Source organism: Electrophorus electricus, chromosome 18, assembly GCF_013358815.1.
Source record: "Electrophorus electricus isolate fEleEle1 chromosome 18, fEleEle1.pri, whole genome shotgun sequence".
Taxonomy (NCBI): domain Eukaryota; kingdom Metazoa; phylum Chordata; class Actinopteri; order Gymnotiformes; family Gymnotidae; genus Electrophorus; species Electrophorus electricus.
The window spans coordinates 15,462,416-15,489,915 of NC_049552.1; the positions used below are offsets into that span (position 1 = coordinate 15,462,416).

Here is a 27,500-nt window from a genome sequence, read left to right on the forward strand (position 1 = left end):
TATATGTCCATGACAGTGTGAATATGGTTATAATGTCCATATGTATGTCCATAACAGTGTGAATATGGTTATAATGTCCATATGTATGTCCATGACAGTGTGAATATGGTTATAATGTCCATATATATGTCCATGACAGTGTGAATATTGTTATAATGTCCATAAGTATGTCCATGACAGTGTGAATATTGTTATAATGTCCATATGTATGTCCATGACAGTGTGAATATGGTTATAATGTCCATATGTATGTCCATGACAGTGTGAATATGGTTATAATGTCCATATGTATGTCCATAACAGTGTGAATATGGTTATAATGTCCATATGTATGTCCATGACAGTGTGAATATGGTTATAATGTCCATATATATGTCCATGACAGTGTGAATATTGTTATAATGTCCATAAGTATGTCCATGACAGTGTGAATATTGTTATAATGTCCATATGTATATCCATAACAGTGTGAATATGGTTATAATGTCCATATATATGTCTATGACAGTGTGAATATTGTTATAATGTCCATATATATGTCCATAACAGTGTGAATATGGTTATAATGTCCATATATATGTCCATAACAGTGTGAATATTGTTATAATGTCCATATATATGTCCATGACAGTGTGAATATTGTTATAATGTCCATATATATGTCCATGACAGTGTGAATATTGTTATAATGTCCATAAGTATGTCCATGACAGTGTGAATATTGTTATAATAAGTCCATATATATGTCCATGACAGTGTGAATATGGTTATAATGTCCATATGTATGTCCATGACAGTGTGAATATGGTTATAATGTCCATATGTATGTCCATGACAGTGTGAATATGGTTATAATGTCCATATGTATGTCCATGACAGTGTGAATATGGTTATAATGTCCATATGTATGTCCATGACAGTGTGAATATGGTTATAATGTCCATATATATGTCCATGACAGTGTGAATATGGTTATAATGTCCATATGTATGTCCATGACAGTGTGAATATGGTTATAATGTCCATATGTATGTCCATGACAGTGTGAATGTGGTTATAATGTCCATATGTATGTCCATGACAGTGTGAATGTGGTTATAATGTCCATATATATGTCCATAACAGTGTGAATATTGTTATAATGTCCATATGTATGTCCATGACAGTGTGAATATGGTTATAATGTCCATATGTATGTCCATGACAGTGTGAATATGGTTATAATGTCCATATGTATGTCCATAACAGTGTGAATATGGTTATAATGTCCATATGTATGTCCATGACAGTGTGAATATGGTTATAATGTCCATATATATGTCCATGACAGTGTGAATATTGTTATAATGTCCATATGTATGTCCATGACAGTGTAAATATGGTTATAATGTCCATATATATGTCCATGACAGTGTGAATATGGTTATAATGTCCATATGTATGTCCATGACAGTGTGAATATGGTTATAATGTCCATATGTATGTCCATGACAGTGTGAATGTGGTTATAATGTCCATATGTATGTCCATAACAGTGTGAATGTGGTTATAATGTCCATATATATGTCCATAACAGTGTGAATATTGTTATAATGTCCATATGTATGTCCATGACAGTGTGAATATGGTTATAATGTCCATATGTATGTCCATGACAGTGTGAATATGGTTATAATGTCCATATGTATGTCCATAACAGTGTGAATATGGTTATAATGTCCATATGTAAGTCCATGACAGTGTGAATATGGTTATAATGTCCATATATATGTCCATGACAGTGTGAATATTGTTATAATGTCCATAAGTATGTCCATGACAGTGTGAATATTGTTATAATGTCCATATGTATATCCATAACAGTGTGAATATGGTTATAATGTCCATATATATGTCTATGACAGTGTGAATATTGTTATAATGTCCATATATATGTCCATAACAGTGTGAATATGGTTATAATGTCCATATATATGTCCATAACAGTGTGAATATTGTTATAATGTCCATATATATGTCCATGACAGTGTGAATATTGTTATAATGTCCATATATATGTCCATGACAGTGTGAATATTGTTATAATGTCCATAAGTATGTCCATGACAGTGTGAATATTGTTATAATAAGTCCATATATATGTCCATGACAGTGTGAATATGGTTATAATGTCCATATGTATGTCCATGACAGTGTGAATATGGTTATAATGTCCATATGTATGTCCATGACAGTGTGAATATGGTTATAATGTCCATATGTATGTCCATGACAGTGTGAATATGGTTATAATGTCCATATGTATGTCCATGACAGTGTGAATATGGTTATAATGTCCATATATATGTCCATGACAGTGTGAATATGGTTATAATGTCCATATGTATGTCCATGACAGTGTGAATATGGTTATAATGTCCATATGTATGTCCATGACAGTGTGAATGTGGTTATAATGTCCATATGTATGTCCATAACAGTGTGAATGTGGTTATAATGTCCATATATATGTCCATAACAGTGTAAATGTGGTTATAATGTCCATAAATATGTCCATAACAGTGTAAATGTGGTTATAATGTCCATAAATATGTCCATAACAGTGTGAATGTGGTTATAATGTCCATAAATATGTCCATAACAGTGTAAATGTGGTTATAATGTCCATAAATATGTCCATAACAGTGTGAATGTGGTTATAATGTCCATAAATATGTCCATAACAGTGTGAATATGGTTATAATGTCCATAAATATGTCCATGGCAGTGTGAGTGTGGAGATGGAATATGGTTGTTCATTCTTTAAGATTCTGATGTCTGAGTAATTGTCTTGAAGCTCCACTTTCTGAAACTCCTTGTGTAACAGTTCCACACTGTAATGCGTGTAAATATACAGGCAGCGAAAACCCCTCAGAGCTGTCAATAAACTGTCAACTTAGCAAAGGTTGGCTTTTTTAAGAAGAGGAAAAAATACAAACATTCCTCATTTAATCTCTGTTTGAAAACTTGACAGATGATGCATGACCTCTGGATTATGGACTAAGCTTCGCAAACGTGATCTTGCGATTGTATTATTTCCTTTACGTGCCGTGGATCAAACACAGATCTGGGCCCAAGGTTCCCTCCGCTCACTCCTGGACAAGCCTGCCGAGATTAATGATGCATTCAGTCCCTCTATTTGCTTTTGTCTGCTTTGACGAATGGCACGTATCACCTCCGTGGGGCTCAGACAAATATAGCCCATGGGAAAGGCAGCCAGTCACACCGATCACCGTCGCGTCTCAGGTGTGAGAGTGAGCGTAGCGGGCGGCCCAGCACTTTGACCAGGTGTTCAGAGTACTGCCAAGACACAGCTCAGAAAAGCTCTGTCCGCTCACAACTACAGACACAGCTCAGAAAAACTGTCCGCTCAGAACCACAAACACAGCTCAGAAAAACTCTGTCTGCTCAGAACTACAGACACAGAATACAAACCCTGTCTGTTTAGAACTACAGACACAGCTCAAAAAAACCCTGTCTGCTTAGAACTACAGACACAGCTCAGAAAAACCCTGTCTGCTCAGAACTACAGACACAGCTCAGAAAAACTCTGTCTGCTCAGAACCACAAACACAGCTCAGAAAAACTCTGTCTGCTCAGAACTACAGACACAGAATACAAACCCTGTCTGTTTAGAACTACAGACACAGCTCAGAAAAACCCTGTCTGCTTAGAACTACAGACACAGCTCAGAAAAACCCTGTCTGCTCAGAACTACAGACACAGAATACAAACCCTGTCTGCTCAGAACTACAGACACAGCTCAGAAAAACTCTGTCTGCTCAGAACTACAGACACAGAATACAAACCCTGTCTGCTTAGAACTACAGACACAGCTCAGAAAAACCCTGTCTGCTTAGAACTACAGACACAGCTCAGAAAAACCCTGTCTGCTCAGAACTACAGACACAGCTCAGAAAAACCCTGTCTGCTCAGAACTACAGACACAGAACACAAACCTTGTCTGCTTAGAACTACAGACACAGCTCAGAAAAACCCTTTCTGCTCAGAACTACAGACACAGCTCAGAAAAACCCTGTCTGCTCAGAACTACAGACACAGAATACAAACCCTGTCTGCTTAGAACTACAGACACAGCTCAGAAACACCCTGTCTGCTCAGAACTACAGACACAGCTCAGAAACACCCTGTCTGCTCAGAACTACAGACACAGAATACAAACCCTGTCTGTTTAGAACTACAGACACAGCTCAGAAAAACCCTGTCTGCTCAGAACTACAGACACAGATCTGAAAACCTGTCTGCTCAGAACAACAGACACAGCTCAGAAACCCTGTCTGCCCAGAGCTCCAGAACTCAGCAAGGGGCTTCAGACTGCTTTCTGGCACTTCCTAACCCTGCACACAGGCTGGACGCACACAGGGAGCCACTTCTGAACACAAAGTAATTTATATAGAGTCTGAATGCAAATGCAACTTGATTTATATAGACTCAGAATACAAAGATATTCAAAAACTAATCAAATGCGTGTGTGTGTGTGTGTGTGTGTGTGTGTGTGTGTGTGTGTGTGTGTGTGTGTGTGTGCGCGCGGCAGACGGAGGGTGTCTTACTTTGCTGAGCTGTCCAATAAAAGCTAAATTTAAAACAAAACAGAAGCATATTGAAGGTGCTCATTAAATTCTGGTTCTCATGCGATGAGCACATATTCACAGTATATCCGCTAGCCTTGTCTTCTGAGCCATTCACTCATCTCAGAGTAATATCATCTCCTACGGCTGTTTGGCTAATTGGGAGACACCACACTCCAAACATTGGCACAGCAGGGAGCAGCTGGGTGAAATAACATTGTCCTCCGTCAGGGAAGGTCACACCTGTCCTGCACACCTGTCAGTGTCATGTGATCATTGGTCACACCAAATGATGTCCACCTGACAAGGAGGTTTTCATTTTACGTCGCCAAATAGATTCCAGTCAGCTCTGTTACGTGTGCCATAACTAGACGCCACATTAGTCGTCTAGGAAACACAAACCTGTTTGCGTGCGCAGTGAACAAAAAGGGGGCCAGGTGACCTTTGAGGACCATCCTTCATGCTTGTAAAGAAACACATAAGGAATGACAGGAGTCTTCTTTTAGAAACATCCATGTTGGACAGGCTTTGATTCACCCAGGTGGGTTTGTAAAAAATGCTGAACTAGGACACCTGCCGATCGCTCTTGCCCAAATCTCCATTGGAACCTGACCCAGTGCGTTCTCCAAGAAATTGGTGGGATTGCTTGTTTTAAACTACTCCGTTGCTCTACTCATTGTAGCGGCCTATTGAGGACAGTGATGAAATTTGCGAATGTATTTTACCAGATCTGATTGTCACGAATGTAACAGATGTTACACCGTTACACGTTATTAACCCCAGAAACAAGGATTTCTTCCACTGTCCTGGGTGCTGATGTGCTCCATGAGGCTCCATGAAACTCTGTGAAGCTCCATGAGGCTCTATGTGGCTCCATAATGCTCCGTTAGGCTCTGTGAAGCTCCACTATGCTCCATGAGGCTCCATTATGCTCCATGAGGCTCCGTGAGGCTCCATGATGATTCATGAATCCATGATGCTCCGTGAGGTGCTGCTCCCCCTGCTGCTCTGGATAAGCGTGCCTATAAGAATCCTGATGTAAGTGGAAGTTGAGCTTGTGTCTTTGGGAACCTTTTCCTCTTATAGAAACTGAAGGATAAAACAAATCCTGCTGCCAGTAACCTAATTCCTCCAGACCCACTACCCAGAGCTGCTCCCAGGGAGAGCCACTCATTTATCTCTTTGTGGTACATTGGAAATAAATTGGTGCCCTGGTGACAGAACACTGGCCACATCTGTCTTCAGAGGCTTCAGAGTGGATGTCATGTGATCTCATGCACACTTAAAGAGGTCAGCAGAAGTTTTTGGAGGAAGCATTTAACACGACAATGACTAAAGCCATGGATTTTTTTTTTTTTTCAAAAGGCCAAACACCCGCCTCCTGGCCCGCCCCCTGCCAAAGGAGAGTTCTAGCACCGTAGCTGGCGTAGACCCTGTGAGCAGCGACGTCCATCGTCCGCTTGGAGCGTGCCCAGGACAGCCTGGCCTCGGCTCCATACCTCGCTCGTCCTTGCGCCAGGCCGTTCCTCCAAACCGCTTCTCAGAGGGCTTGTCATTAATTACGGCCTGCAATCGTTCTGGGATTGTTGTTGTTGTTTTGTCCTGCTGCCTCTTCACACAGCCAGGTGTCCACCTTCTACATCCCATTTTCACATAATTAGTTTAGAACCATCTGTATCTAAGCACAGAGGCTACCTGACGCCTGGCAGGAGGAATTTACGCGATGGAAAGGACGCAAACAGCTTCTGCCTCGTTACCGCCTGCCAGTGATACGTCTCACCTCGTAATTACAGGGATATACCTACTGCGAGAACACACAGGAGACAACACACTTGTTTGGAAGACGCTCAGCTCCGTCGTATTAGACAGTCCAAAGCGTCCATTCGGAACGGTATGTTCCCTTTGCAGTAATCAGCCGCTTAAATGGTGCACTCTGCATAAGCTCTGCTTTCCAAATCTTCCAGGCAACTGTCGAGTGTTCCTCAGGCATGTTATGTTCAAACTGCGCGGCGTTTCCACTGCCTGGCTTTGGTCTTTTTCCTGCATTTTGCTTTTTAAAATCAACGTTATAACCGCAGTCGAAGGAATTTAGAACCAAAGAATTTCTCATATTGGTTTCCTTATAGGTGACAGGGAAATATTGCTTTCTTTTATTATTATTATTATTATTATTATTATTTTACATTTTCCCAAACAATGACTTGACTTTACTTACTTTAAGAGAGTTTTTCTCAAAAAATATTCTTGGCTCCAGTTTTCAGACAGAGAAATTCAGCAAATATTTTAACTTCAGATTCATTAGACATGGGAATTAACGAAGAAACCTCCTGCCAGGGTCAGATTACCTGGTTAAACCAATTTTTAAAGGTGCATGTGTGATATATCCGGAGGATGTAAACGCAGCTCCGTATGTCTAAACCACACGGATTATCACTACCCATGCAGTCTTGGTGTCACAGCTCTGTCTCACCTGTCCTGACTTTGAAACTCCCTGCAATCAGACACACCTGTCCCTTGTTCGGTTTCACCGCTCTATGTACACGTGATCTGTGTCACGTCGTTCTTCTCGGTGACGTTTCGCGGTTATTGTCGCTTTCCTGTGCGCGTTTTCTTGCAGGCCTGTGACAGATTTTTTTTTCTTTTCATGCCACCGACTGTAGTCTGTATTAATGTTATGCTTGCACCGATGTCGGAATCGGTCACTTTTATTTTCGGTAACTCTGGCCTCGGTTGTTAAGGTTTGTGTCTGTCTCGTTACACCTGCTCAGTGGGGGTGGAAAATATAATGACCATTTAGCTGACAGATCCGCCGGAGCTGATGAGGCGCACGGTGAAGGCAGAGGAAGCTTTTCCTCCAGAGGGTGACCCCGACACCTATGGCGCATGCTCGGTATAAAAGAACAAACAAACAAACAAACCCCGAAACAGCCGAAAGCGCTGATGCACATTAAATGTACAACATCCGTCACAGCTAAGCAATTGCACAGCAGAGTTTACATACGCTTGTCAACGCCCATCAGGCCCCATCAAGGCTACGGATACAGGCCAGCAGCTTGTGGCGTGTACCTAGTACCTGCTCAATCTGTTACCATAAGGCTGCCTGACAGGGCTGAATGAAATACGCAAGGCCGTCCCACGCCAAGGGTCTATTAGTTTCAAGATCAGAAAGCCATTCGCGACATTGACCTGCTGCAGAACAACAACACAGCGAGGAGATTGAGCGTCTCTCTCTACAGTCATTACCCACCAAAGACTCCGGAAATAGCCCACACCTTTTTGAATCCTGCAGTCTCGGAGGTTTGGATGTTTCTTTGTTTTTCGTCTTACTCTAAAACTACATTTTATTACCCGTGTTTGCCTGAGATGCTAATGTACATTAATTAATGGCATCTACACTATGCTGAAATATATATATATTTATTTATTTTTTATTATTATTATTTTTTTTATGTAAAACTACTTTAAATCCAGCGAACAATCAAAAGGGGAAAAAAGGTTGTTTTTACCTTTTCATATTTTCAAGGTTTTGTAGTTTTTGTATATCAGAGACAAGCAACAGGATGCATGAAACGTTGTTCATGAGTGCTGTTGTGTTCACGGTCTCACCAGAAGTCCACCGGCAGTGATGATTACAGAAGTCTGGAATTGAGAACCGTTCTGGGAGCAAAGACATAGAAATGGTTCTCCAGCACTTTCAGAACTCATAACAAGTTTGTTTTTAATGAATGTTGAAATGAAAAGACTTGGCAGAAATAATTTTTACAGACTTCCCTCGGGGGGGACAATGATATGGGTTCATTTGTATTATCATGTTTGAGTTTTTAATCAGCCATTTCTAAGGAATTGTTTTTTTTATCCTGCGAGACATACATTTATCACAAATTATTAACATTAAGTATTAATGATATAAAGTCTTTTCAGAAGTACCGTGACAGAATGCTCACTTTGTATGGCATTCAGATGGAACGTATCAGAAGCAAGCTACATGTCCTACAGTGGACAGCGTGTGGACCAATGATAGAAACCTCTTCCCCTGTGGGCAAAACCTGTTCACCTTCCAGCAGTAGCTCGTAATACGCCCAAGCAGAAATCCGATCTGTCCCACAGCACCTCTTAGCTTTTCACTTTTCATGACTGTCTCTCACCTAGTTAGGTTTTATATATATATATATATATATATATATAAAACTCTAATGATATATCTTAAAGTCACCAAACACCGATACTTCTGAGATTCTCAGACTGCTGTGACATTAAACACAATTCTGAAAGTGGCTCAGTGGTGGGGGGCTTGTGTGGAGAGATCCATTGATGCCCTTAACTAGATAATAATGCTTCTCTTATTGTCAGGCACCGCGGCAGGTAATTGGTTTTCATGGATTGAGACTCTGAACTTACTTATCATGAGGTGGCAATAACAAAATTCAATCACATTGAGTATAATTAGAGACACAGACGTGTGTGTGAGACTTCAGTTCTTACAAGGCCGCTGGTTCCCTCACTTTTTCAACTTGCATTTAACTCACTTTCAAAACTTAGGAGAAACATTTCCCATAGTTCTCGGCCTCGAAGGCCATTAACCGCTGCTTCATTTGCTTCCAACAGAAAATAAAGAACCCACGAGGGCCGTCCGCGAGGCTAGGTTGGCGGATCTCGAGTCGTGCTCTTTGAAACGGGCTGTGACGTTCTCTAGCACGTATGCTGGCACTCGGTCATGCTTCCACAGAATACTGCAACAAAGCATGACCTAGACCTAAACCACGGCATTTTTAAAAATCCTGGCCGACCTGGTTCTCCGCTGTATAACGCAGGAACTGCACGCGCCCTGTGCATGCATGAAACGCTCACTCCTTGCGTGAGAAGGTGGGGAGAGTGCATAGGCCACACCAGTTCCTCGCGTACGTGTTGGTTAGCAGTGTGGTTGAAACGGCTCATGCTGTTCCCTCCTTTGTCACGTGGAAGAACGGATACAAACCCGCTGCATCCTGGGACAAGGCGGCACATGGCACACCTGGGACTGAAACCTGCATGAGCAGAAAGGCCCGTCACAACAGAGTGGAGGAGAGGAAGAAATTCATGGCTTAGGGCAACTAAGCCGGGACAATAAGCATCTTACGCAGGGCCAGAAACTGGAGGACATGCCACTAACATCAAAGGAAAGGTTCCCCCGGAAACCGGTACTCGGAATAATGCAGACAGGGGGATTTATCCGCCCTTCCCTGCCGCCCTTCCGTGGCGCAGGTCTCGCTGTTTCATCTGTGCGGGAAAATGCAGACAGCGCTGGAATGTTGGCTGCCCTAAATGCCTGTCTCTGCACTGCTGGAATGAATTAGAGGGAATTCCCGAGTGGTTCTTTTGTGCGACGATCGTTAGCAGCTCGAGCTGAGTGATCTCCTGTCTGTGGCTTTTGATTGGTTTTAAAATAAAACCAGACAGCGGCTTTTCCCCAACTACTGACTGTTTTACTAAGAAAACAAGTGGAACCAGCCTAGCATCTAGCATTAGGTTGAGTGCCACCATCTCCCAACTGGACGATATACCTGATAATAACTGGAAAATAGCAGTGCTGGATATTCCTAAGTGACAAGTGAATTTTTAATATTTCTGAATTTTTCTCAGACCAGGAATATGCTTGCCATTCCTTAACCCAGAGTCGGTTCCACAGTAAGCACACACACACACACACACACTGCAGATCCCACAACCTTCAGCTGAATCCATCATGAGGACAGAATTGCTGAGTGGCTATAACTCCTCTGCAGTCTCCATAAAACCAGGCAATTAAATACTACTGGTCCATTCCGCTCTGTCTTAAACCGCAGTGGCCGCTCGCAGGCTGCCAGCGGAGATGGAAAATTAAAGAGTGTGACAGTTACTGTGAAACTGTAGCTGATGAAGTGATCCCCTCTCCACGGAGCCCGTGAACCCACCCCCGCCCCTTTAAAGAGAATTAAAGGCATATACAGAATCCCCTGCATTGATTTTGTTGACATCGCCATAAGTGTGCCTGCAGTAACGGGGAAGGGTGAACCCGTGTGCAAACTGAGGTGGCATGCACATGACAGGGTGGATATTAAACCCAGCGTAACAGATCCGCATTAGCACAAGCTGTGTTGACTGATGAGAGCACCTTTAACCTGTTAGTGAGGGAGACTGAGGAACAAAATGGTTTGGGAGCTATTTGGGGAGAGCTAGAAGTGTGGTAGTTATAACCAAGAATCAGTCAACCCAAGAGGCAGTTCAGAAACACACGAGAGGGCTCCGGAAATGGGGGCATCCCTGATTATTTACACCACGTGATTATAGGAATTTCCATTTTCCTCAAAGCGGGATTTCATGATCACTAATTCATTTATGCTCAGGTGGTTTCATGAATCTCCCCAGTACTTTCTCCCAAGTAGATAACCATATGAATCAAAGCCATGGAGTACAAGACAGTAGGCACAGGGGAGGAATTAAGTATATGGAGTAAGATAGATGGATCGAAATGGGAAATTGCCAAGGAACATGGTCTGGTTAAATTGCCTGACCTTGGAGTTATATTCCAACTGAACAATTTGGTGTCTACAAGAATGACTATCATTGCTGTCAGGAAGAGATGTTTTTAAGGTAAAATAACTTTACTGATTTATTTTTACCTAACCATTAATAAACTTTCGAAGTTCCTTGAAGTCTGTGAAAGTATACTCAATAATTTCCAAAGAAAAGCAATGATATTGCTAAATTAACTTGTTTTAAAACTTCAACTAAAAGACCTTACATTTTCCTCCACAATGTGCACTGAAACATTTTAAATGGACATGTAGATGTACTGTCAAACCTGCACACAGCATGAGTAAACAAGGGAGTTTGAAGGATTGTTGTGCACTAGCAGTTCAGAAACTCAGCAGGTCTTCAGCAGGACTTCAGCCAGGACTTCAGCTGGTCTTCAGTCAGGACTTCAGCAGGACTTCAGCAGATCTTTAAAGCACAGAGCTGAGAAGAGTCCTTGCCTGTTCACACCCATGTCAGTTGTTTTAGATCACGGCGACACGAGACTCATCTCAAACTCCCTGACGACCTCACACGCTTTCAGAAACCTGACCCATAATGACTTACGCTTTCTGCACTAAATCTCTGTCTCCCCTCGAAATAAACACTAATGCACAGCGACATATAGCACTTAGTACTGGACTGGAGTTTCCCACCCTCAGAGGGCAGAAACAAAAAACAAACCCCTCCTCTGCCCTGGAGACGCCTATCTGCCTAGCAGTCGACTCCTGTACCATTACGCTGGTTAAAGGAGCCCATTCATTAATGCCTGGACCTGTTTCTCCTGCCTAAAAATAACTCTCTAACCAAGGACAACGTGAGTACTTGGTGCAGCACACCAAGCCCATTGCACTACAGCTTGAGTGGTGTCATGGCTCACTGTCTCACATTTCCTGTCAGTCTGTACTACACTTGCGCATGTGATATAGGTTGGCCAATAGCCACAGTGGATTTGAATGTTAAGGGCATGTTTCTAAGGTTTGGATTGGTTGTGGCTTTGTGGGAATACAAATAGTACAAGTAACCGTCACTTAATATAAAAATTTGGACAATAATCTTAATGTAGCATGTGATGGATTCCTTATGTGACCAAAGCTGAGCTCCTGGGCACCCAGCATCTGGCTATCATAGTTTACAACCAGCCCACCAATCACAGACCCCTGTGTTATACGGATTGTGTAAATAAACACCACATAGGGTGGATGCTCACTGAAGGTGAGGTTTTATCAGATAGGAACACAATGTGGTGAAGGCCTTCTGGGACAGGACAGAAGATGTTACATTAACGAACAAGTCAATGTAGCAATAAACCAACAGCAAATGTTGTTGGGTAAGAATATGGGCTCTCAGCAACCAAGTAACTCAAACATAGCTTTATGGAAGTACAACGTCAGGCGCTGTACCTGGTGGTGAGTTACAGGAGCAGCTCACAGTCGCTCTACCTGGTGGTGTGACAGGACCAGCTCACAGACACTCTACCAGCTGATGTGTTACAGGACTAGTTCACAAACACTGCTACAGTGCCTGTTTCTGATTGGCTGGCTTCCTCCCTGGACTGTCTACTGCCCCTTTTCTTCTGCCAACCTTGAAGGGTGTAGTGCCGTAGAAGATACACCATGTGGAATATAACAGTAAGTCAAACCCAGATGGGTGAAATTTAAAAAGATGGTTTTAAAAAATGTAACCAGAAGCTTTTTAATTTCTTCAAATAACAGAATATTGTCACCGTGGAATTATAAATGTCTCATGGTAGCAAGATGACACATTGCTCTTATGCCTGTCAGTATGTTGGCTACTTAATATTAGCTAGCTATGAAAAGTGGTTAACATAATATAATCACAACAGTAACCCAGATTATGAGTTTACGTCCCCAGCAGACCAACAGTTTATATGCCCTGCAGTTCCAGGCTGACACTGCAAAGAAGCTGTGAGGTTGGCCAGTTCTCCCCTGGGTCCTGTGGGATTTGGCCCCACCCTCTGCTGAGAGAGAGGCGATTGATCCTGCATGCTCAGCTTTTTCCCACTCCGCCTTTCTTCTCCCCAACCTGTCTAATTGGATTCAAGAAGACTCACTGCCTCGTTAGTGGCAAGTTAGCGTCGGATCCATCTTTGGAGTCCCTAAGGACAATGCTTAACAAAAAAAAAACCCCCGAAAGCATCACGTTCCCGACGGGCCGCACTCTCACTGGTTAAGCAGGGTGACATCGTTCCCAGGCGTCTGTCACACCTCTGTGCCTGAGAGCCTACTTCGGCGACCTGACAAATGGGCCAGATGAAAACAGACACGCCGCTGATCTACGCTGCCGTGTGGATATGCCTGTGAGCACATTGTGGTCCTGCCAGATCGATAGCTTGATCCATTTCCAAGAGTCCAGCAGGAGGGTCCAAGGATCTCCAGCCTAGACACTCACCTCCTTAAAACTCTCAGTATCGATGCACCCCCCTTGGTAATCAATGTGTGCATCCAATTCCGAGTAATTAAAGAAGCAAAAGTGGTAACGCTACCTGGTTTGCTGTGTTCTGTTCTACGGCTTTGGCTGTGTAACTGCTATTCAGGGAGGGTTGCTTAAAAAGGTGAATGTTTTGTTTATTTATTTAAGGTTTTGTTTTTTTTTCTGATATCTATTAGCTCCGTGCTCGGCTGCAGTAAGCTTTTCTCAGTGCGGTTCTGAGAGATGTCTCGTGACCGGGGGAATGGTTCGGATTTAAGAGCCAATCTTCTCCTGCATTTGGACACGTGGCTCTCCAGACGATTTGTTCCATCGAGCTTTTCAGAATCCAGCGAGGAAATAGAAATGTTAGCCTTGAGCTAACATTTACCGTTTGAGACTGTTTTTCCCTTCTCCAGATGCAGACAAAATAGCTTTATTGACAGAGCGTTCTTGTTTAGTACAAAGATGCAGTAATCACCTTTCCAAGGAAAAGTTGAATTGCTGGCTTCAGGCACAAGCGTTTCTCTGTTTCTGCTTGTTTAAATTTGCTTATGGAGGAAAAAACATGCAGTTTATTCAGAGTTGGCGACAAGACTGCTACTAGTTCTTCTGCTACAATTACTAAACACTCACGGATCCCTTATTTCCTTGTCCACAGCGAAAATGAAACTGTCTCTTACTTGAATGCAAACTAGGAGAATACTTGTCTATTTACAGCCCAACCACCTCTAAAATTTCATCAATGGCTCTGAAAAGGGTTTGTCTTCTTTAGCCGTGCTGGTCTCCTGGCCTGATATCCAACTGTACCTGTATCTTCCCTCATACACAAGCCTCTCTCTGGCTTAGCTCGGGGGTTTTGGGGGGGATTAATGTGATTTATGCAACGCAATCACCAATGTAATACACCCTGCGATCAGAGCTCGCCGGCACGTCAGGCGGCGTGTGAAACAGCAGACAAACGCGAGGACGGCCCTGCTGAAACTGACCCTCGGGCTGCCGGCGCGGAAACGCACAGTGCATTCAGGGGTAAATATGATCAGTGTTAATATGGTCTGCACGCTCACTTCTACACCATCAGCAAGGCCCAAGTAATGACATAAACGTCTCGGGTTATGATGCGCCACATGTAAGCACAGAGACGCGCCTCATGAATGATAATGGATCGCACGTTTTCATTTTCACGGTGGAAAAGTCATTAGGGTATCGAGAGCATCTCGGCAAACGCAGCGAGGTTTTGCTCCTGGTTGTGGCAGTTATATTTTATTCCTCCTCAAGTCAAATGTTCAGTGGCTCCATACATGATCACTGGACTGTTATATAGCAGCCTACTAAGACCTTGTGTTAGTTAGGAAATGATCTGCCCAAGTCTCACAGTCTCGGGTGCCAGGATTACACTCAGATGAGGGTTACCGTTTGGCCAGGTTTACACTCAGATGAGGGTTACACTCAGATGAGGGACACACTCATGTCAGGATTACACTCAGATGAGGGACACACTCATGTCAGGATTACACTCAGATGAGGGTTACACTCAGATGAGGGACACACTCATGTCAGGATTACACTCAGATGAGGGACACACTCATGCCAGGATTACACTCAGATGAGGGACACACTCATGCCAGGATTACACTCAGATGAGGGACACACTCATGCCAGGATTACACTCAGATGAGGGACACACTCATGCCAGGATTACACTCAGATGAGGGATACACTCATGTCAGGATTACACTCAGATGAGGATTACACTCAGATGAGGGACACACTCATGCCAGGATTACACTCAGATGAGGGACACACTCATGCCAGGATTACACTCACATGAGGGTTACACTCAGATGAGGGACACACTCATGTCAGGATTACACTCAGATGAGGGACACACTCATGCCAGGATTACACTCAGATGAGGGACACACTCATGCCAGGATTACACTCAGATGAGGGACACACTCATGTCAGGATTACACTCAGATGAGGGACACACTCATGCCAGGATTACACTCAGATGAGGGACACACTCATGTCAGGATTACACTCAGATGAGGGACACACTCATGCCAGGATTACACTCAGATGAGGGACACACTCATGCCAGGATTACACTCACATGAGGGTTACTAGAGTCGTCTGAAGTGTCGCAGTGAATTTGCAGCTCAGGCAGATCGTGTGTCCACACTATGGCGTAATCGCGAGCTCTGCAGTCAGATCTGATATGATCTTCTCTCCGTCCTGCATCGCTATGATAGATGACGTGGGGTGTGGGAGAAACTCTTCTATTCTTCCTGTCTTTCTGCTGCATTGTGCATAGAGCTGTGCTATTCTTTCACGTACTGCATTATTTAAACACTACACTTAGGAAACTAATGGGAAATATGTCAACACCAAAGGGAATAAGTGAATGGTGTCACATGCAACATGCAGATTTATGTGCACACATAACTTAGACCCAGTAGCAATTCTGTGCCAGACACTTTCAGTCGTTGGATTGTCACATCATACGTCAACGCGGCCAAGGTCATGCATTGTGTGCATGAATTTAATGTACCTCGGCTCGCTGGTCTGGAAACCCCGGTGTAACCCTGGCCAAAGAGTGCTCCGGATAGACAGCACAATCACGCTTAAAAGAGAGACTCTCCCTGGCTGATTTCTCCTGTATAGAAGATATTGGAAATACCAGTGATCTGCCAAAAACAGATCACAATAATGTGCGCGGATCGATAATGTGTATGGATCGTTGATGTGTATGGATCGTTAATGGATCAATAATAGGCATGCCTTAGGGTAGGAATTTCCCTGAAGGGATGGAAGCCCAGTTTGTTAGGAATCCCACACCTTATCGGATTTGGACCTAAAAAAGCATTTCATGCAGCCATAATAAGAAGATTATACATTAGATGTTATAATCTATCTCTGCAGTTCTTATTCTATAATCAGTGAGGAGACTCTGGCTGAATCTAATATTTCCTATGGTGATGGAATCCAGCAGAAAGCAGTGTGCTTAGAGATGGATATTCAGATATAGAGGTATTTTCAGACCCACTGCCAGGGTTTTTTCTCAAAACCCTTACAGTCTGCTTCGCAGGGCAGGACCCTGGAGGACCCTAACACACTCTTAAATGGCCAGCTTAGTCATTATAGCTATGAATCGCTTTTCTGCCCTAAACCATTTAAACTCATCATGTGCACTTTATTTTTGCTCTGTGTGCATTTTGAAGTTTAGCTTAGTATAATGAATAGAGATCAAATATCATTTTATGCTTGTAACCTTACACAATGTAATATATTTTCTCTAGAGTCATACACTTACTGTAAACACTTGCTGCAGACACACACAAACGCACACACACACACACACACACACACACACACACACACACACGTACACATACACATACACAGGGACACGCATATGAATGCTTTAGACATAATTCATTATGCCCACTTGGGTCATTCGGTAAGCCTATAATTGTGATGGTGTATTTCTGTCGCTGCTCCCTCACCAGGTCATGTTTCTGCCCAACCAAAACACTTGTTTACATGTAAAACAGGCCTAAGAATGCGCCTGCACGGTTCAGATGTTAATCAGGAACGCTGTCAGGAAGAAACGGGTTGAACCAGTGAATTAAACATCTCACTAAAGAATCGCACTGACTTGCTTTCAAAACCCTTTTCCTAAAGATGAATTCCTCACACTTTTTGTCACATTATGATAAGACACTGGTGTCCACTGGCACCCCACCAGGTCCAGGGCCCACGGTGAAGGGGCAGACATCGGCAGTGCAAACTGCCCCGGGGAGAAACTCCCCACTCAGATGAATTAAGGCAACAGGCGTCGTTAATGCTGCCAATTAAGAGGGACACAGATAGTGGGGTGAAGCGACTATGTGCACGCTTAAAGAGACGGGGCGTTTAGATAACACTTTACTGCAACAATTAGCTGTTAATATCAGTGCACCGTAGACGCCAAGCGCTGGAATCGTTCCGCGGGTCAAACAGCTTACTGTCTGCCTGCTGCAGTGTGCCCGACCGGCTGCCTTTCTAATAACCGCCACAATAACAAGGTACACTTATATAGCGGCTTATCAATATGAAGGGCGCGTTACAAAGGTGGAAAAAAATAAAAAAGGAGAGAGACTGGGGAGAGACACAGGGAACGAAAATGTCCATGAGAAAGAAGAGTCGTGCAGAGTTCCAGATTTTTCTTTTCATTGTTCCCTGATTCGTATGCATAATAGCCTCTGCTGCCAATGATGGAGAACAGGCAGGTTAATGCACCCACCACCTACACACAGACCATCCGGCACGCACGCGTGCCAGAGAGCCTCCTATCGCCACAGCAACGGCGTTTTACAGAGGTGTTTTGGTTTTTTTAGAGAGCGAGAGAGTGTGTTTTGGCCTGATTATGCTTCACATGCCAAAGGCCTCCGGGGTTCGAGGAAAGATCCAGGTCTTAATCTGGGGTTTTTTTTCAGTATTTGTCTTTTCCCTATTTATTTATTTATTTATGCAAAATACTGCATGGTGGAGTCCGGTGTCTAAAGCATCCCAGAGCCAAACGGCGCTCCACGGTGGAGCCCAGATGAACGCTGGGTCCTTACCCACACGTCTTCCACCCTCACCACATTCTGCTCGTCAGTGTGCTTCTCCACACCTCCCGGTTGCTTGTTTTATTCATGGACATAATGACACCTGTATGCAATTTTAATGCCCTAACCTTCATTTCCAGAGCACCGTGGTAGACGCTATCCACGCTCCGGCGGCAGAAGCCAAGACCCCAGCCCGCGCGGAAACAGTGGCGGTCCGTACGCACGTAACTCACGCCCTGCTCAAGTGCGCTAAGAGGAGACATAGAAGATTGCCTTCCAGGTGATAATTAAAAATTCCATCACTGCCAGGCAGCACCATGTCTCCACAACAGCTCGCGTCTCAGTGGGGAAGAAGAGTAATAAGATTATTCTTTCAGACAATCAATTCGCCTCTGTTCCCGGGGAGAGCGCTTCAGCGGAATACGGCGTTCGATCGGCGCGAGAGACAAAGAGCGAGCTATGTGTGTTTTTGAAGGAACCTCTTTTATGTCTTCTGCATCTGGCGTCTTTGTAGGCGCTGCATGTGCAATAACTGGAGATAAACTCTCCCTTTTCCTGTCCTTCAGACAGAGAGAAGACATGACCCTCTGTTTCCACAGAGTTCAGCAGTGAGTCCCGAAGCTGTTTGTCTCATCGCTAACAGGAAACGATGAAGCCTGCTGAACTGGGGTGCTTCACTTGGTCACTTGGACAGCGGCGGCATTAAAAAGATTAGTTCTAAACAAATAAAAAACACACATTAAAAATAAATCTGAAAAATGACCCTCTGCTGTCTGGGATTAACGTCACACGTGCCAATGTCACGTTAACACTTTTACATGTTAACACTTTAAGACTTTGCCTATTTTGCCAGTATTTTGATGCCATTCTTTAATAATATGCGTTAATAGAGACAGAAATCATTATAATTTTTTAACAAATGCATTCACTAAAGCTATTTTAATAGAGCACTCCAAACTGTATCACATCCAGTGGACTTGGAAACCTGTCCATGATTACTAACTAAGTAGTGAGAACTACTTAATGAGCAGAAACTTTCAGTAGTCGTTCATGTCCTGACAAGTTCAGTGCTTGCTGAATCAGGTTAAGTGAAGTTCATTTTTGACAGCATTCATTAAAATCATTAAGTACGCAGGGGCATATTGGACAATTTAAAAAGGTATTCTCTCTCTCTCTCTCTCTCTCTCTCTCTCTCTCTCTCCCTCTCCCTCTCTCTCTCTCTCTCTCTCTCTCTCTCTTTCTCCCCCCCCCCCCCTCTCTCTCTGTCTCTTTGCTTTTTTTCTTTTTACATTTTGTCAATAGATAAAACTTCACCCAAAGCAACTTTCTTTAGCCAAAAGTCCACACAGGGTCCGTGCGCTGATGAGAGGCCCTGCGCGCGTCCCCGCGAGGTCGTGACTCGGCCAGACGGTCCCCTCCGCTCCGCGTGCACGGCACGCGTCCGCCACGATTCCTGCCCGCGCTAATTCCGCCACCTGTCCCTCGGTTAGCGCCGGCTGCCCGTGTGGACAAATAAGTCATATTTACAGCCGGCGCGTTTTGTCCTCTGTCAGCGTCGCCGGGCGCCAGAGCTAAATCTGCCAACTCTAATTAAAATGGCATCTTTCCCCGATCGTCCCAGTGACATAATGGTCCCGCATGTATTCAACGGAAACTGAGGGCTCGACCGCAAGGAAAACTATCTTTATAGAACAAGCTCACGGTTAAGGGGAGGCGGGGCGGTCTTCACATTATTGTCCTGATTTGAGACAGTTTGAGACACAAGTTTCATCGAAGTGGGTAAAGGAAGCGTGGTGGTGCCGGCACATCCCCCGACGGGCTGCGCGGTCTCCGCGTGATGCAGAGGACATGTTTCACGTGGACGTCACGCGACACGGTTGGCTGGCCGTCGAATTAAGAGAAACATTTGTTAAGCACGTCAACTCCAGCCCATTTCACTCAGAACTGTGCATGATAATGAAATGTTATGCCGCCACTTTCGTTTAGCCGAGTCCTTTATCTTTATTTAAATTCTCCAGCGGCGAGATACGAAGGCTCGAAGCGCTTGAGTAATTCTCCATCCTTTTTTTCTTTTCTTTTCAGTTTTCGGTTTTGCACTTTTGCAAAAACAAGAAGTAAGACACTAATAACCTCTTGTCTGTCTTCACTGTTGTTAATGACAGTGTGAAACTCAATCAATAAAGGCACTTCATTCGATTTTGCACGCTGACGGTTCAGCAGGTACCTCGCCCCTGGCCCTCGCTCCTCACACACCCCAGACACAAGGGAGACGTCAGCACGTCAGATCTGTGGAAAAGTCGATATTGATCGGCGCGTTACTGCACCCTGGCGTATTAATATATAAACGTGTGCCATGACATTTGAGTGAATCGATAACTTATTCTGGCTTCTGTCAAAAAAAACGGGCACAGCCTGTCCGATCTGCCAGTGCTAAGACAATCGGAGGCTATTTGAAACGTCCTCTGCTTGTCCCTCTCGTGTCGTGGCGCGCTGAAGTTGGATGTTATCAATCCCTACACTCGTTTTCCTGCTGGTGGTGGCGCGTAAGCGCGTGGAAGAACCCACTGCTTAATGATTTATGGAGACGCGGAGGGGAGCGCGATGGGAACGTGGCCCATGGAGAGCCCCGACGTAGTCTGGCCAACGCTAATAAACGTCGTTTACGAGTGCGGGCATTAGCAGGCGTGCGACGGAAGCAAGAGGCGTCGCTGATTTCGCCCGCGTAACAGTGTACTCACACTTCCAGCTCTTTGTTATGGCAGATGACACTACGCTTGGGCCACTTATGACAGTCGGTCTGCGAGAGATGCTGGGACTGAGAGAGAGAGAGGCGGGACTCGTGTGGCGCACAGCGAGAGGGTTTCGTCTGTCCACCCCGAAGCCCTGATATTTGATCAGACCGTTGAGTGGTTCAGGACTACGGACAGCTCCTGTTCACGCCCATAAACACCATCCGGAGCGAGTCATTCAGGAAACGTTGACACTTTTCGTTACTTTATGGAGATACAGTGGTGGCAGTACTTTTACTGATATATGTTTGGTTAAGGGTTCCTGAACTGAGCATTCACCAAAGAGCAGAGGAAGAGCTGCCCTGGAAACCTGCCATTAAGACCAGTTAATGGGGAGAGCTGGCACCAGCAACGACCTCAACACTGCACCTCTCTTCCCATAGAAAACACCACCAAGGGCAGATTAGATTATGCAGTTTAAAAAAGACCAGCATGGGCAGATTATATTATGCAGTTTAAAAAAGACCACCAAGGGCATATTATATTATGCAGTTTAAAAAAGACCACCAAGGGCAGATTAGATTATGCAGTTTAAAAAAGACCACCAAGGGCAGATTAGATTACACAGTTTAAAAAAGACCACCAAGGGCAGATTAGATTATGCAGTTTAAAAAACACCACCAAGGGCAGATTAGATTATGCAGTTTAAAAAAGACCACCAAGGGCAGATTAGATTGTACAGTTTAAAAAAGACCACCAAGGGCATATTAGATTATACAGTTTAAAAAAGACCAGCATGGGCAGATTAGATTATGCAGTTTAAAAAAGACCACCAAGGGCATATTAGATTATACAGTTTTAAAAAGACCAGCATGGGCAGATTAGATTATGCAGTTTAAAAAAGACCACCAAGGGCAGATTAGATTATGCAGTTTAAAAAACACCACCAAGGGCAGATTATATTATGCAGTTTAAAAAACACCACCAAGGGCAGATTATATTATGCAGTTTAAAAAACACCACCAAGGGCAGATTAGATTGTGCAGTTTAAAAAACACCACCAAGGGCAGATTAGATTATGCAGTTTAAAAAACACCACCAAGGGCAGATTATATTATGCAGTTTAAAAAACACCACCAAGGGCAGATTATATTATGCAGTTTAAAAAACACCACCAAGGGCAGATTAGATTATACAGTTTAAAAAAGAAAGACAGAAAGAGGAAAAGAAGGGAAAAACCTGCATAAAAACAAAATAATGTCGGTTTATTACTATTATTAATATTTTAGATATAATCAAAAATGCATTTATAAAAGATATATTTTATGCGATTAGATTTCTTTATAATTTAAATACTCTCATAAATGTAAAAAATCAAACTCACTTTTGTATGTCTTCGCAAAGTCTTGAGGATTCTCCACCTGTAATCAGAGACGAAAACATTAGGATCATCGACACACCATGAGCGGACTTTTTAAGCCTCCAGTGAATCTCCACAAAGCCTCCAGTGAACTTCCACAAAGCCTCCTTAACACCAGCTGATCCCAAATCCTCACATCCATCACCCTGCGGCAAGTTCAGAGTAAGTGCCGTGTTCACTGTGGATGAAGGTTTCAGAAGCGTCCGTGTGCATGAGGGAAGAACATGTCGCGATCTGCTGCTTTGGTCTCTTTGCTCTCAGGTCAGCAGTGACAAAACATACAAACATTTGGCACCATAAATAGAAATATGGACATGTTTGGCAAACCACAATCATGGGTAAGACCCTGAATGTAAAAAAACCACATCATCTTAATGACAGCGTCAGTGGAGGTAGTAAAAGTTTAATTAACGGAGGAACACGTCGTTATGTATTATTTAATTCCCTGTTCAAAAAATGCAAAGAGACCTATTCAGGAAAAACTCAAATACACATTGTGGTTCTGATTCTGGTATTCTGAATCCAGTGCACCAGATTTTGCTCTTTGCAGGCTGTCTATATGTTGTCTGTATGGAGCCTTATAGTGATGGAGTTGGTTAGGATCGCCTAAGGACACTGGTATCTCAGGAACATCACGCACAGATAAAAGGTGCATTTAGTCATTCATTCAGTCATTAATTCAGCAGCAAACATGATGTTACTGTAACACGTTTCCTGTTGGTCATGTGTGTGTATGGTCCTCCCAGTCCAACAGAGGACCAGTGAAACCAATCCTGCACCAATGTCCTTCTAAGATGGCGCAGGAGCACCATGTATGTGGAATATCATGGAAAGGCACTGTTTCCAAAGCTTGTACAGACTCTGTATTACAATAATAGCTTTTTGCATGATTTATGTCTCCTGTGTTTGCGTCATAAATCACGCAGGCGACCTTTTGGCATTTCCTGACGTATATGAGATAGTAAGTGATAGATTGATTTACTTATTGATCAATTGGCAGTATGACTGATGCTTCTAGGGAGTTCTTTGTTCATCTTATTGTTGAGCCCGGTAGAGATGAAATATTCTACGCAAAAATTGATTCTGTCAAATGAGAAATCTTATATTTATAAATAATGTAGGGTCCAGGAAAAATCTGTTTTCTTCAGGAGACTGGGAGGAAGACTCTTTTACCCAGGACTGCAAAAACCATGCCTAACTAGCTGTCTGAAACTCTCGGCCTCTAGAAGCAGCACATAGCCCGGGGGTGTGTTCCACGATGGTTGGCATGGTTGTTGTCATTAAATGCTGTATGAAGTGTTATGTGCTCAGCCAGAAGATGCTGACTGTTGCACTCTGAAGTGTTTGGAGAAAATATATCTGCTGAATTTATAGCGCAATCACAATAAAACAACAGGCAAGTGACCGAGCGTTAGCTGCACAGCATCCCTGTGGTGTGGGCCTCATCGTTTCCGCAGTTCCTGCTTATTTTAACGCTTGTTGCCTTCATTCTGGTCAGTGTCGTTAAGTTATTAATGGAGTTCAGGTCAGAAGACAAACTTGGCCAGGAGAGAACTTCCACCGTACAGCTCTGTGAAATGCTGTAGTCTTCTTCAAAGGTGATCCCCCCCCCCCGACACACACCCGTTCTTCCTTTATTCCATCTCTCTCCTGGTGTATTTCCACTTATTAATAATGTGCCAAATAGCTAGAGAGGACAGGGGACATTTGTTGCATCTGTTCTGAACCCCAGTCCTCTGGATAGCTCTCCTGCGGAGGCACTAGCAGTGATGTACAGCTTGTCAACAAACTCACGTCTATCTCCCTCTTCCTTTTTTGCCCTATTTTAATTGTCTTCAGTACCTGCCCATCAGGTAAATCTCCCCGGTTACATAAGAGCTGCCAATCATGGAGGGTGTGGGCTGTCACATGGTTCCTCCAAGGCGCATGCAGCCAATCACTGCCCCTTTTCAAGATGTGGCTCATGTATCATCAGGGGGCGGAGTCACACGCTCAGAGGTGAGCGCGATCCTCCCCTTTATGATGTAAAAGCCCACAGACACCTGTGATTGGTCAGTGTCCCTGTAATTGATATGGGCATTACCAGTGATCAAACTCTCAGTCTCCTTATGATGGGGTGAATATGAGAATATGAGAAGAGCGAATATGACATGTGAGAATATGAGAGAGCTATATATGAAAAGGAATGAAATTCTATTTCAGATCCCCCTTTTCATAATATCTCTCAGGTGAAGGTAACTGTTGTAGTCCAGAGCTGCACCATCGAATCCACAGCAGGTGTTCACACAGTTCCTTTATAGCCTGACCTGGGACTCTGAGCACCGCTGAGATCTGGACTTATCAGCTGAGCTGCACTGGGAGCTGGGATTCTGCTTCTAGTAACCCATTCTCACTTTATGCTTTAACTGTCTAACAGCTACTATAGTCCAAACATCATATTTCTCTGCCTTTTCAGACAAGTGTGAAAATGGACAGATCAGTATAAGACTTGTGACAGATCAGGCTGACCCTCCAGGACTGATCTATGGCAAGCCCATTAATCCTCTTCGACAGAAGATGTACTTGTGAATGATAAACAGCATGTGTGGTCAAAATGAAGACTTATTGATGTGACCTTTGAATCCTGGGTTTGGGTGGATATGATCTGCCAGCTTTCTGTTCCAATTATCACTTTGACTACTTCCACCTTCAACTTCATGGCCTCCGGGTGGAAATGCAAACAAGCACTGAGAAAGCAGCACTGTAAAATGTTTCGTTGGTTTGTAACCTGGCTGCTTTAAATGGTTTGACTAGACCGAACTCCACGTGGTAAGTTAACGGGACAGTAATGTGTATTTTATCTTCTCTTGGACTGGACTGGAAGGGAAAACACAACAGACATGCTAATTGAACCTGAGTTTTATTCAGCATTCTTGCTGGCATTCTGCTGCTCAGTGCCAACAAACGCTGGCACCGGTGTGTATGTCTGCAAAATAAAAAAGGAGTCCAGGAAAACTGAAACTGCATCCTTTTGGCTGATGGGATTTTAGTGATGGAGAACTACTTCTATCTGATTCCATGCCCACAGGAACAGCCTGGGCGAGTCCTTGGCTTTCACGTGGCGCTGTACCACAATGGAAGACACGTCAGATGGCAGCTTTTTGCAAATCTTCAGGATAAATTGGTTTAAACCAACACATATGCTTCCATCTGCCACAGCTATATTTCCTCCCTCTTTCTCTTACTCTCCCTTTACAGGTGCAGATGAGTATTGACCAGAGCACTGTACCCCATCGGTCCCTCTGTCAGCTGTTCTGGGGGTTGGAGCTTAGGGACTGAGTATTTCCAAGGTTAGTTCATTTGACTTCCTTTTGGGGGGGTTTGATTTTCTATTGGACGGTATTTCTCGTACCTCCTCACCAGGCTGAGCGCTTATGAACCATTCAGCAAGAAAGCTTGTTTCCTAATGTAAAGAGATTGGAGACTGCGATGGTGAGGCCATCATTTTTGCCATAGTCTTTGTGAAGTCTAGGATCGGTCCTCCGTCCCGTGGTGTTACTGTAACCATGGGCTGGGGAAAATGGAGTGAGGAAATGTCAAGGCTCTGCAAAGACCACATTGTCATTTTCCGAAATGGCTCTTTCCAGCAGCTGTATTCCTCTGGATCTTATCGCTTCACATCTTCTCATTGGTCTGTTCGTCTTCCCTTCTTGTTCCCTGACGACCACCGAGTGGGCATCCGTGATGTAGGCTAAAGTTCACTGATTCAGCTGACCAGTGAGAGTGACAGGGCTGGCAGCCAATCAGGATGGTACCAGTGGTCTTGTTGAGTCAAGACTGGCTTGTCTGAATCCGGCATTGCCCAGGGGCCGTATACCGTGGATATCTCATGGCAGCTGACGTAGGATCAGTAGCTGGCTACTTGGATCATTATGAATGCCATTACACAGGCACCTGGAGCTGATCTGTGTAGGATCAGTCCCTTGCCTCGTGTATCATTGTGAATGCCGTTACCCAAAACACCAGCCGGATGTGAGCAGGGCTGAGAAACTCCGGCTGCGACTAAGAGAACAGGAAAGCTCTCCAAACACAACGCCACGTCTGGAGCCAGAGAAAATAGCGGCGATAGTTGGTGGACACAGGCCCCATTCTCCCAGAGTCAGTGTCACAGTTTGGAGGCGTTTCTGTAGTCCAGGACTTTTGTTTAGATAGGGAGTACAACCTCTCTCCAACACACCTGCTTACTTGGTGGATTTGGTCACAGATAAAATAGGGCGTTTCTTAATGCCACTACCAGATGAACAACTACCGAGGAGACATGATGAAACTGTCAGAGCCAGTGTTACATCTTTTGTAACATTTTACTCTTCATGGTAAAAAAGAACCCTTGCCTTCTGGGACTTGAAATTAAAATATCATGAAAGAAAGATATGTGTTGTTATTTCAACAGTGTACTAGCTCTACAAGCTTACTGACAGTTTCATCTGACAGTAACCAGTGCTTAATAATGAAATATCTCTTTCACAAATATTTCCTCAAATAAGAAAATCAGCCCCCTGCATAGTCAGTTTAGAAAAACAAAGTGTGGGTTATCTGATCCTTTTTATGTCTAAAAGCTTATTTACAAAAAAGCAGGTATAAACACAGTAGAGAGACACCTGATGTGAAGCCTTATAATGTCCTTATATGTCCTTATGTCCTTCCTGTGGAAGCAGGTTTGCAGGGGCGATGCAATAAACTGGGACAACTGCCGGAAGAACAGGGGGATTGTGGGAAGGTTTTGGGGGTACAGTCACAGCCTGTCCTGGAGCACTGGGACAGTGCCAGAGGAAAGAAAAAGCAAGTTCTGCCGGGCCATGTGTCCCTCCGGTCTTCAGCAGGAAGGACAGACATCAACCCCCACTCTTTCCCTGCAGTGCTCCATCACCGGTGAGATGTGCACCAGTTCACTTTTGAAAGGAGAGGACAACATCTGATAGCCTGAATCCTATGAGACGAGGCAAACAGACAGTGTGCTTTTACAGTGGAAAGCCTTTCACCACGCAAAGGAAATAATAACAGTAATAAGCCTCAAAACATTTTTAGAAAATAAAATAAATATATAAATAACAGTTGTATTATTACAGCCAACAAATATCAGGCGGTCAACACTTATCCTATTATGAATGTTTTCATACCACATATGATT

At 43.8% G+C, this 27,500-nt stretch overlaps 1 protein-coding gene across 2 annotated transcripts in view; it reads right to left on the reverse strand.

Annotated features, from left to right (window-relative positions):
- Window positions 1–27,500, reverse strand: part of tnr (tenascin R (restrictin, janusin)) — a 110,833-nt gene that overhangs the window by 63,066 nt on the left and 20,267 nt on the right. For both annotated transcript variants that reach the window (XM_035536376.1, XM_027011367.2), the window contains one exon: window positions 22,298–22,334. The gene's annotated coding sequence lies outside the window, so the exon portion shown is untranslated. The remainder of the gene's footprint in view (window positions 1–22,297; window positions 22,335–27,500) is intronic.